Genomic DNA, 12820 nt, shown 5'->3' on the forward strand with positions numbered 1-12820 from the left:
TCTACTCAGTAAGGATACAGGCAAGGAGATCCAATGGTTCTTCAACTGTGTTACTTTGTCAATAATGGGGGGAAATTTGCAATATGTATGTGGGATAGAGATTAGATTAATAAAATTCTCAAATATTTAATTTTGGAAGTTGTTATTTGAAAGTGAGATAAAAGAATGGAGCACCTGTGCAACTAGTTAGGTCTTGTGAGGGGAAGGACCTCCTATTTCACCAGGTTTACTTTATATCCCGCAAAAAACCTGAAAGTGGAAATCTCATCCAATATGACTGGTACAGAAACATTTTGAGGAAAGTTTCAATTCTGTAGAGCCAATTAATATGCCATGCGTAGAGAAATAGCAAACGGTTTTAACACAAGGGCAAATAATAAAGGGGACTAGGGGCAACCCTGACTGGTTCCCGGTTGGATAGTAAAGGAAGGGGAAATTATATTACTTACATCAATACAGGAAGAGCAGAAAACATTTAACGTCGGGATACTGTAAGTTGAAGAATCTGAGGAGGAAAACCAAATCGTAAAGATGATCCCAAACGACTAAGTTGTTTTTTCGGCATCAAGTGATAATAGAATATTGAAAAGTCCTCGAGGCCCTACAAGGCTGCCAGGACTTTGCGTATGTTTGTGACCGAATTTCAGCTCCAGACAAAATCTGTCTGGTCTCCATATACCAACGTGGGCACTTTTAAACCATTCTGCAATAATTTGTGTAAATAAATTGTAATCTACATTGAGTAAGGAGAAACTTGTAAATTGCCAGCAATGTTGGGTCTCTACCATTTGTTGACAGTACCTTCATTTTAACCTCATTGAAATGAGAAGAAGGTTTATTCCCTAGAGCCCACCATAAGCTGCTGGTTCCCCACCCCCCTCCCAATGAACCAGAATAACTTGTGTTGTAGTAGGAGGTGCAGAGAAAGCTGACCATCACAGCAAAATTGTTTCACTAGAGCTCCAAAGATCTCCCACTCGGTGGCCAGAAATCTACTACCTGGGGATTTTGTCTACCTGTCCCTGGAGGTCCAGAAAAGGGAAGGCGGTCCCCCTAGCAAAGAAGTTGTCAATTGCAGTCCTCAAGGCAACCCAACAGTTAGGTTTTAGAGAAATCCATGCTTGACCACAGGTGACTTAATTAGTACCTCAGTAAATTTTTTTATCCACCTGTGCTCAACCATGGATATCTCTGAAACCAGAACCGTTGGGGTGCCTTGAGGACCGTGTTTGGGAACCTCTACCCTAGCAGAATCCTGAAGTAAAATTTTGGAAGGAATTATCCCCCCTCCGGACTTGCCAGAACCTGGGTGGCAGTTATTTGTCCAAATGTTGTCAGGCACAGAGGAGTGACTACCCCCCACTGTCCATTAGGGACAATATTAAATGTGTGCATGCACTGCACATGCAGTTAGCTTGATTGACTGAGGAGCCCAGAGCAGACTTTGTGGTATTGTATGTTACAATAGGATAAAAAGTGGGCCTGCATGCCCTCTAGAACATCAACAATGCTTGTACTTCTGTAACATCTGTATGCTTTGATTGCCCTGAGCACCTTTAGCAAGGGAAATTGTCTTTTTCAAGACATTTGAGCAATAAACATCTTGCCTTACGATCTGCTTGTATATTGTGACCACCAGAATAGCGCAAAATGCTATTCATTTCTCCGGCTTTTCTGGATTGATTCTAGTGTCTCTAAGCTAAAATCCTTTGCCCTGCATTTGGTCCAGAGAAAGGTGACCAGTGGGAATTGGCCGGTACTACCCAGGAAGTTAATAAACTGTGGGAAGACTCTGGATATTGGCACAAAAAAGCAGCTCCCAAGCAATCACCCCCTGGGATGTCACCGCACCCCAAAACAACAATGACAATAATCTCAACAGAGGGAGGCTCTATGGAGGTGCTGAAGGTATAGTACAAAAGTCCCATGGATGTCACCAAGATGTCTACTTCATAGATCTTTCCCTTGTGTGGGTTAATATTCAATTCTCCCACTTTGTGCAATACTCATTAATTATCTCTTGCGTGATGCGCATAAAGGTATCTTTTCCCTGCCCGGAATAAAAATACTGTACATGACAAAGGATCCGGAGATCCGAAACGCGTTGACAGTGAGGTGTGAGCTGATTCGTTGTACTGCTGGTGTCTGCTGTATTACACCAATGTGAGGGGACCTTTTGGACCTATATCCCGGCACTTTCATCTATGGCCATCAGATCATATTTTTCCTATCACTTTTTATCACGAGCCCAGCAGCATTTAGCTTATCCTGTTTTATGTTATCCTTTTGATTTTAACCAGTGAATATATGTGAATTCTTTATTTCAACTATAAGTTGAATTTGCTTTTTGGTGTGATTACCACATACCATTTATCACCACCACCTCTTTTCAGCGAATCTCTCCTTCGGTTGAGGACACCTTTAGGAATGGGTTGGGAAAAACCTAAAGATACCATTTATATGAACAAAATAAGTTTAATCAATGTAAGGTATTATTGATGGTCTCATTTGTGAAGGTCACCTATTTTCATTACAGGCAGGGAAAATATACCTTTATGTGCATGACGCTAGAAATAACTAATGTGAGTGTTGCACAAAGGGGGAGAACTTAATATTAACCCACATGAGGGAAAGATCTAGTAGACATCTGTGTGACATTGATTGGACTTATGTACTATACCTTCAGTGCCTCCATATACAGTAGCCTCCCTCTATTGAGATTATTGTCACTACCCAGGAAGTGTTTTGCAGCAGCCCACACATACCCAGAAATAGGTAGTTTCAGGTGCCGGTGCTAGGAACCTGGGAAAAGTGTTTCCAGGTGCCAGTGTATGAGTCTGGGTGGAACAAGTGGTTCCAGGTGCTAGTGGTAGGAGCCACTTGGTGGCAGGAAGTATCCATCCACTACGCAGTCGGAGGAGTCAGTAATAAGCAGTTACTGACAGTGACAGGGAAACCCTAGGACTGGTTAAATAAGCACACTCAGGTTACTCAGGAACAAGTAACCACCCTCTGTTCCAAGTCAGTGGACCAATATCAATGATGACCTGGTGGAGCAAGGTCATCTGGTCACAGATATCTATTTCCAAATGTGTCCCAAAAGGTTGGAAGTAGAAAGTAAAGCCCTTATCTAAAGGATGCTGAAGGCTCCAGATGTAGGTGAGATGCAAGCGTTCAAGAAGATAGCCAATACCAATTTTTTGTTGTCTAATGGGGTCTTGCGCAGATGATTGCCTATCCATGACTGAGGAGGCAGTGATATTAAAATCGTCCCCCAGCACCAAAGAAGTGTCAGCAAAAGGGTAGATAAAATAGCTAAGTATACATAGAAAGATGTATCATATACCACAGGAACATAAATGTTACAAAGAGTATATTGAGTTCCTTCAATTGTAACCTGGATCAATATATATCTACTCATTGGGCTGGATATCTGCTTTTCAATAGCATATGAAAGGCTCTTACGTAGAAGAATAGCTACTCCTCTAGACTTGGAATTATATGTGGAAAAGGTAAGTACCCGTTGATTTATCATAGAAATTTTAAGATGTTTTGAATCAGTAAGATGGGCTTCTTGCAAATATTCTAATAATAGCAGCATGCTTCAGATTTAAATAAGTAATCATGTTGTGCCTTTTCACTGGAGAATTTATGCCCCAGACATTCCAGGAGCTGATTTGAAGGTGGGGCATTAGGAATCAAAGAAATTAAAGATATAGCAGATACCTGACCCAAACCGGAAGCCAAATATCCAACCACTCAGACATAATTAGATTGAGCAACCAAAACCTCCTAATAGGGCAAAAGGGAAGGGAGAATAGGGGAGGGGAAAAAGGAAGCGGTAATAGAGAAAGAGACCAAAGAAAGAAGAAAGCAGATAGAAGAGAGGAAGTGACAGGTGTAAAGAAAGAGATGTGGTATCCCAGGATTCACAAATTTCAAGGGTGGACCAAGATAGAAGTAACCCAAACATTGTCTCCACCACAACTGTAGCGGAAAAGTGGTGAAGGGCAGGAGTTACCCACCTACTCAACTCAGTGGCGTAAATTCATCCCAGATGCCCGGAGGCAAGTTATAATTTGGTGCCCCCCATCACAGCTGCTGACACTGTAATGTAGCAATTTGTATGCAGACAGGCTATAGATAGAAGAAGATGGCAGCTGATGGTCTGACATGGAGCACTCCACTAGTGTTTGGTGACATCTTATGTGCCGGGAAAGGGTGCCATGTATTGGGCGGCTGAGACGGTACACTCCAGGTACATAGTTACAACCCTAAGTGGGGTAAATATGTTGTGGACAATGGAGGAGGTGCCCCTTCAGAGCTGGAGCATGGCGGCAGGCACCTCCATTGTCTCCCATAATTCTGCCCCTGACTCAACTATAAATAGTAAAATAACATACATTATGTGTAAAAAAGCAGTCAACATAGAGTATAAAATACAGAACATCAAGACATATATGACCATTATAACCAAAATGTGCATGGAAACTTAAATGAATGGAATCAAATATACTGAAAAACCATTCATAATGGAGTATCTAAAAGACAATTATCTAACCGGAGATACCTAGCATAATAGTTAAATAATACTCACCAGAAGGTAAGCAGATGCAGTTTGAGAGGACATTTCTGGCCTCCTCCTCCAAGAAAACCTTTGATTCCTTAGCTTCAGTCTTTGAAGTCCTTCCCCTGAAAGATTCTTCATTTTGTGGCATATAGAAGGGTGAATTTCCTTTTGGGCTTGGATCAGCCTGGTGCAAATTGGGGACATTTTCTTTCTAGGACAGGTGACCTCTGAAGAGTAGTCCTGGACTTTCAGGAGATGGTGATTCATCCACATAATCCTACTCCTTTTACAGGCTGCAGTCCAGAGGATTGTTATGGGCAGAGTTAAGACAGCAAAAAATGATTGTGCAAGGGCGGGCAGAATCTCTTGGTGTGTCCAAGTGGTGGGCTCTCTCTATGACAATGTTCAGAATGTCATCTGCTACGTTCAGAAGTTGTGGGACACAGGAGAGAAAATATGTATAACTTCTATTATAATCAGGTCACATAAATGAACATAGGCCCTCATTCAGAGCCGTACGCTCTGAGCAGAGCGCACGCTCTGAATGAGGGCCGGGCTCCTTTTTCATGGAGCGTCCTCCTGGACGCTCGTATAGCTGTGGGTCACCACCCACAGGCTATACGAGCGTGCATTGTGATGGTCGCGATGGTCGAGACCATCGCGACCATCGAATTTGCGAGCCGGAGCCTGCGGTTGAGGTTTTCAACCGCAAGCTCCGGAGTGATTTTGGCTCTATCAGAGCCAAAATCACTCCCACTGACATCACTAGTGATGTCAGTGGGCCGGCTTCTGACGGGAGGCGTTCCCATGGGAACGCCCCCGTCAGGGAGGCACGCCCCCAGCACTCCCACCAAAGGGGGCGTGCTGTCAATCAACATTGACAGCACGCCCCCTTTGATCGGACACAACGAGCGAAGGACTTTCCTTCGCTCGTCGCGTCTGGCGCATGCGCACGACGGAGCTCCCTCCGTCGTGCGCATGCTCAGTCCATAACATCGACCCACTTGCGAGCGGACAGCCGCTCGCGAGTGGGTCTGAATCAGGCCCATAGTTTATTTAGAAACTCTCTCAGGGCCTGATTCAGCAGGGAACGCAGTTGCTTGTACGCACGCAATCAGCTGATTGTAGTGTTCTGCACATGCGTGTGCATCGCAGTGTGAGTGCGCGAACCAGCCACTGCCATTGGGAAAGCGATCGCAGTCTATATGCAGACCCAGGGAAAATGTATTGACAGGAAGTGGTGTTTGTGGGTGGTGACGGGGGGTGGTCAGTGAAACGCAGGTGCATTTGAACACTGTTACAGGGGCGTGCATAATTAAGCCTCTGCGACGGTATACGCAGCCTGATCTCTTATTGCGTGCAGGACGTTTAGCAGTTTGTGAGTGAGGTCAGGTCAACCACAACTGTGTGTATGGGTCCGATTGTTCTCGATGTTACCGATGTTTCCTTTGTTTTACAACCTCTTATGGATGTGAGTAAAGAGAAGGGGGCGGCTTTATGTAGTTCTGGGCATCTGCATCTTGTGCTGCGGCGGCTTTGTATTCATTAGCATATTTTCGCAGCGGCCTTGTGCGTGCATATAAGCAACTGCGTTTCTTGCTGAATCAGCCCTCAGTACAGCGCAACATAATATATACAATACCTCACATACAATAAATTACACATCAGCCCGCATCAATATATTACCCCAACTCACTCAGTATACTAGTCATTCAAAATGACAATCTCACAGAGCAGGAAGTATTTAAACTAGCCCATATTATCATACAACAACATTGATCCCTGAGCAGGCTAACATGTTAGCTGATACGCGTTGGACACAAATAATACTAAAGGTGGGTACACATTAAGCGATATATTGGACGATATATCGTTCCGACGCAGACCGGAACAATATATCGGCCACATTGCTTAGCTTGTGCGCACACTATAGTATTCCCCCTGGGACTGCCAGTCCAGACTGCAGACTGGGTAGCCACTCCCCTGCTATTACGGCAGCCCTATCTTACTCCCAGGGGCTGCAGCCGATACACTTCCTAGAAACCGGCCAGTTTACTAATTTGTGTGCGGGATCGCAATTACAGATCACCACCCCCCCCCCCCCCCAGCCAGACAGCGGGAGTCTAACTGTGAATGTAAAAATGTAGACTATTTCTTCATTTTCCTTTAAAACTGATAGATTATGTTCAGTATTGTTGTAGTGCATAATATCACTTATAATTCTATCTAGGGCACATGTGCCAACCTGCCTCATAACAGAATTATTACAACAAGTTAAAACCTCTGAATTCCCTCTGCATTTGTTCATCTGACACAAATTAGCGTTCTATTCTATACCAAGTTTGTGTAGGTTAAATAATGACTTGGCAGTTGTGTGATGCCCACGTTTGTGGTTTAGACCTTTTGGTATTCTTTCTCCAAAATATAGCATGAAACTCAAACCACAAAATTTACTCTAATGTGGCAAATGTTTTTTCAGTACTGGTCATGATCATATTATAGGCAGAAAAAAATAAGAACTCTACTATATATTTACTGTTATAGTAACTCCTTACACCTCTTATCTCTCTATGGGCTCTATTTATTAACATAATTTTTTCACCGGAGGTAAGTGTAATAAAGGGAGGGGGATGTGGGGGGGGGGGAAGGGTCGCGATTGTGGGGTGTGTGGCTTAGTGACGGGGGCGGGGCGCGGCGCGGCTTGGTGACGGACGGATTATAGTAAATAGAGCCCTATCTGCCTTGCTGCTTGTATATTTGTCAGCCCATCTGAGGGGTATATTTACTAAAGTGCAGGTTTTTAGAAGTGGAGATGTTGCTCATAGCAACCATTCAGATTCTACTTAACATTTATCTGGCACCTTCTAGATGATAATAGCTAGAATCTGGTTGCTATGGGCAACATCGCCACTTCTAAATACCCGCACTTTAGTAAATATACCCCTGTGTGTGCTTACATCAAAGTACAGTGAGTATATTCAAAGAGAATCTTATGCACATAATATAACTATTACATTGAAATGTTGGTATCTTATAGCAGACTACACAACCGGGTTCTCTCATAAACAGTGATTTAGTCAACTACAGATTTCTGGAGGGGCCAAATAGAATTAGTAATGAAAATAATTCACTGAAAATTTGATTGTTTAGCAATCGGAAAAGATTTATAGGATATGTGCTATGTAGTCCCACTCCACTGTATTCCTTATAATCTTCAGTATATCTAAAGCTTGCAAGTAGAAGCAATCTATGTCTATTCATATGCAGACTTGTTTTATTACTGTGTTTGCTCTTAATTGTAAAGAGCTGCAGAATATGCTGTCACTATATATTTTAATGTTGATAATAATAACTACCATTATATTACTGTAAAGTAAAATTTGTAAGCCACTGGTGCCCTTGAGCGTAGTATGCAGCCAAACTGAATTCACTAGGCCCAATGACAGGGTTTATAAGGGTGACACATGTACCATGCCTCGAGCTACTGAGGAGATAGAAGCTGACCTTCTGCACTCTCCTGTTTCCAGAAGCCCCTACACACACACCCCATACATGATGCTCCTGCTCTGCTCTGATTACTGGTATCCTGCCTCTAAGGTGCAAACATGATGTTATGATGTTGTGTCACAGACCATGAATAGGTGCTGACACAAGAAGAACAAAGTACATGGTCAGGACGGACTTGGGACACCGGATACAGACAGAAGACTAAACACAGAAAAATAAATATTAGAAGTTGAGCAGTGGGAAAAAGGAAAGCAAGTAAATGTGTATAGGAAGTTGCTGCAACCTGTACAGAAGGAGATGAGAGGGGAGTACAGTGTAGCATATAATGTGTACTGCGATCACTGTGCTATAATATAATCATTTTGCTTCGGAAGACTCGTATAATGTGCAATGCACAGTGATTTAATTCATGTTCGGATTTTAGCCTTCATAAACTTTGTATTTTTATATATTTCAAATCTGTACCCACCAAGGAGGTATAGGAGGGGCGCCAAAAACGTGTACCCCAAGATTTCTGTTGCTGGCCTGGAAATCTCCTACATTAAGTGCATTTAGTACCAGTGGTGCAAGTAAGGCGATATGGGCCTGTACGGTCTACCAAATAAGATATTAGTAGCTGGTCTGCTGTACAAGCTACCACTTTACTGCCAGGGCCATTAGCTGTGCTGCAGAGAACTGTAACTCTGCCAGTGACTGTGAGTGGATGGGGGCAGTCCGGCAATTCCCAGAGCGCTGATCATGCCCCCAGAGTGACGAGAAACTGGAGGGATGTTGTGCTGATACACCTGGGGACACGTAGCCATGCTTCTGTGTATGGTTGTGCCGATTTTTCAGACCTGCGCCTTTGGCACATGCACACAGCCCTCACAGAGTACTTTTAAAAACAAAATCAACTTGCACCACTAACTCGTACAGTGATGACTAGCAGTTCAGGCACAAATTAGGTACATTTAAATGAGCCATTCACAGCGATTTATCAATAACTGAATCAAGAGGATGAACATTTATTATATATCAATGATACCAGCACTCAGATCAATTGTCCAATTTAAAAGTGATCAATATATATAGAAGAGTGAACATGTGAAATAATCTTATAATTGATAAGTTTTGACATCAGAAGTTGTCTATTTTAACTATAAGCTTCTCTTTTGCTCAGAACATTTTGACAAAAACACTTGAAAGGTTGTCAAGGATATATATATATATATATATATACATATATATATATATATATATACCCCAGGTTTTTTACTTCTGTCTGGTAGACAAAAGCTGAGTAGCAGCCTTTGCCAGACCACCTGTGAGAGGCTGATAAAGGGTGTGTCAGTCTCAGTAGTCAGTCTCTCACTGTCTGGGGACCAGGTCAGAGGCCTGTTGAGAGGCACTGATTACTGAATGTGCTGTGCTAAATACTTCTGTTTTGTGAGAGGGATGTTAGGTCCCTCTACTCTGGGAGAGGGAATCATTTTTGCTAAGTTAGACCCGGATAGGCCAGGATTTACTTATATGTTTTGTTCTTGTGCTGCTAATAAAACTAGCTGTGGGTGTTTGTACCATGGCCCTGGACTGGTTTACTACTACTACTTGGCTGATGCATGATAAGTACAACTGTTTACCCCAGGAGACGACACCCTGATCTTGCTATATTATGTATAGCTGTAATATTGGTTAATATGTGTTTTAATGAAATAACTGTGTCAGCGTATAACTTCAAACGTATGGATCTTTCTCATACTTATGTTCTTTACTTACCATCCTTATATACATTATGTGACATGTTTGTTCTGCAAATTCTGGTCTTTGCCAAACTAGTTTAATTAGCTTTGCAAATTCTAAAAATCTGTTTCCATAGCAAGCCACAGAAGATTACTCACAGCTATATAAGCTGATATTGTGTGTTTTTCATGGCTGCAAAGGGCTTAGCATTCCATGTGTATCTTTGGCTTTTCTCCTTATATGATACATCAGCAAAGAGTGGTGAACAGTTCAAATTTCACATTTGGGATAATTCCAACAACAGTTTTTCCAGATGCGAAATACAAGCACATGGCCCGCAATTAGGGAACAGGTACTTTAGAATGTTATGTAGACAGAACAAGCTGTGTGTCCTAATGATTGTAAAATGCATTACGCTGTTTCATTCTCTGAAGACAGCAAAGGATTAACTTTTTGTTTATGCTATTGGGGCGTGAAGTTTATTAACCTTGGTCTGCCATTTGTTAATTCAGATTTCAAGAGGCCAATTTTGCACTTTGTGACATAGAGTAAACATATGATAAGAGGGATTTAAGAACTTTGGGAAATTGTATAAAATAGTATTTTATGGTTCTGGATGTTTAAGGGTAGGTCTATATGGAATTATTAAATCTATCACAAGAGAAAACATATGGTTACTTTGTCAGAGTAACCAAATTATTTGCCACATCTACTTAAAGATCAAATCTCGATGGCTATCGCACCTGTCTAAGGGCCTTATTCAGCATTGCACGCATGACGATAGTCGGGAATCTGCGTATTCACAGGACCCGTTCTGCGCATGTGCAGAAGGGATGTAGTCAGTAAGCCGACAGCCTAAATGCTGACCGCCGGATTCCCGACTGTCTAATCCCAGCAAGGTACTAATGACAGGCGTCGAAAAACCGATGCCTGTCATTAGACCTAGGTTAGGGGAAGGGGGTATTGGGGCTAGACACCCCCGGGGGAGAGGTTAGGGTTAGGCACCCCCCTGGGAGACTTAGGTTTAGGCTGCGCGGACAGTGCAGTTAGGTTTAGGCACTTAGAGGGGGGTTAGGGTTAGGCACTAGGGGGGGGGTTAGGGTTAGGCACCCCTAAGGGAGGGTTATGGTTAGGGGGGAGAATAGGGTTAGTTATACTTGCCTTATTAGCGATCGGGATTTGAACTGCCGGCCATGCAGCCGGCGGTAATACATACTACACCCATGCAGAACAGGTCCTACGTGATCGTAATCAGAGCGGCAGCAGACTGTCAGTGATTGACAGTCTGCTGTCGTATGGGGGCTGGAAAGGTTCGGCGATGGCCTCAGTTTTTCAAAACGGAGGAATGTCGCCGCCAGTGGGAGTGAGGGAACAGGCCAGCATCTCCGTTGGTTGATGGAGATTTCCTGACCTCTTTGTTGTATCTACTGAAGCCGGCTTACTTGACCCCATGGGTCACTCAGCCGGCTGATGTGATCGCAGATTATCAGATGCTGCATCCTTGGACGCAGCTCTGATTAGTAATGCATGCAGGAGGCGTGACGCCTCCTGCTACATTACCATATTACAGATATTGCAGCTACTAACATGTTAGCAGCTGCGATAGGTACTGCGTCTTCTGCTAATCACCCTCTAAATTTAAAAGGGCTGTATTACTATACTAAAGTGTTTGGAAATCCTATGGTAGTCATCTATACAGTCGGCAAAACTTTTTTTTCACTTCCATACCAGGGTTGTGGAAATATCAACTCAAACTAAGAACATGTATTTTTTTGTGATTTACATGGCAATGCTTAAGTTCATTTTCTGCAGTAGTATTACCATAGTATTGCCATTACCAATAGTACTTTCTAATTTGTTCAAGGACTTACTGGTTCAGGAACCCAGGAATATTTGTAAGATAAAAATGAATTAGTATAGTAAATCATTCACTGAACAAAAAAAATTGCTGCCTTCTAGAAGTATACTTATTCTATTTGTGCATTTTTGTTGAATATTTTTGAATGCATACTTGACAAGCTGGACAATTGCTTATAAAGCGTTGTCATAAGTTCTGGGAGCAATCTAGTTGCTGTCCTCGTATTCCCATAGGAAAGACGTGAGTTCATTTCAGCAGGTTTGGGCTGTGGAGACGGGCTTTGCAGCTGAATAAACTTGACATTTAATTACATTGCAGTAAGAGGAATAATTAATTTTTATGCTGAGGGTGCATTTTCAGGGATGAGTTTTGCCATGTGGAGAAGCGTATGACCATTCCTGCTCCTCAGAAGAACTTACATTTTGTAGTTTAGAGCTTGTGCAGCTCAGTCTCATTCTATAGTCGTAACAAGACCGTTTTGTGGCTGTATGTTTCATTTAGATTAAATAGTACACACTCTAATCAATGTAAAAAATAAGCAGAAGGCACCTCTTTCCAAATAAGTCTATATGTATTCATGATAGAGGCTAGAGCAATGGGTATGGGAAATAAAGCATTGCCCAAGTCCAAAACAGAATGTCATTCCTCTGAATTTTCTGTAATCGATTCCACAATTGTAACCGTATTAAGACTCCTAAACAAGTCATCCGGTCTGATCCATCTGATTTGCGGACTGGCAAGATGGGGGTGTTGTAGGGTCTTACCGCTTGCCTAATGCCTAAAAACACAAGATTTTAACAGCACTTATATAGTCCCTTCCATCTTTCTGTTCTCCAGGTATGCACTATTGTTTCAGGTTGACTGCATTTTCAGGCTATGTTATGTACACTGGTGTCCAGTTTGCACTACCGCTCTCTCTCTCTCTCTCTCTCTCTGCTTGTGTGTCCTATTCGTATCGATTTGCGAATAAGACACATTTCAAGATAAAAGTCCCACGATAAGATAATCCGTGCTACTGAGTCAGGTCATGGCATGGCGTGACTAAAAGGGTTATTTAACATGCAAGGAGGCTAGATGTATGTGGACACATCTGTGTATGTGTGTGTGTGTGTGTGTATATATATATATATATATATATATATATATTTGGGATGTGTGCCGGACCA

The 12820-nt window shown here is 42.5% G+C and overlaps 1 protein-coding gene across 2 annotated transcripts in view; it reads left to right on the forward strand.

Annotated features, from left to right (window-relative positions):
• The window catches only part of CFAP299 (cilia and flagella associated protein 299), a 569143-nt gene that overhangs the window by 109516 nt on the left and 446807 nt on the right, over nt 1–12820 (forward strand). The window lies entirely within an intron of this gene.

The sequence above is a fragment of the Taudactylus pleione genome, unplaced genomic scaffold (genome assembly GCF_031769625.1).
Source record: "Taudactylus pleione unplaced genomic scaffold, aTauple2 ptg000033l, whole genome shotgun sequence".
Classification (NCBI taxonomy): Eukaryota; Metazoa; Chordata; class Amphibia; order Anura; family Myobatrachidae; genus Taudactylus; species Taudactylus pleione.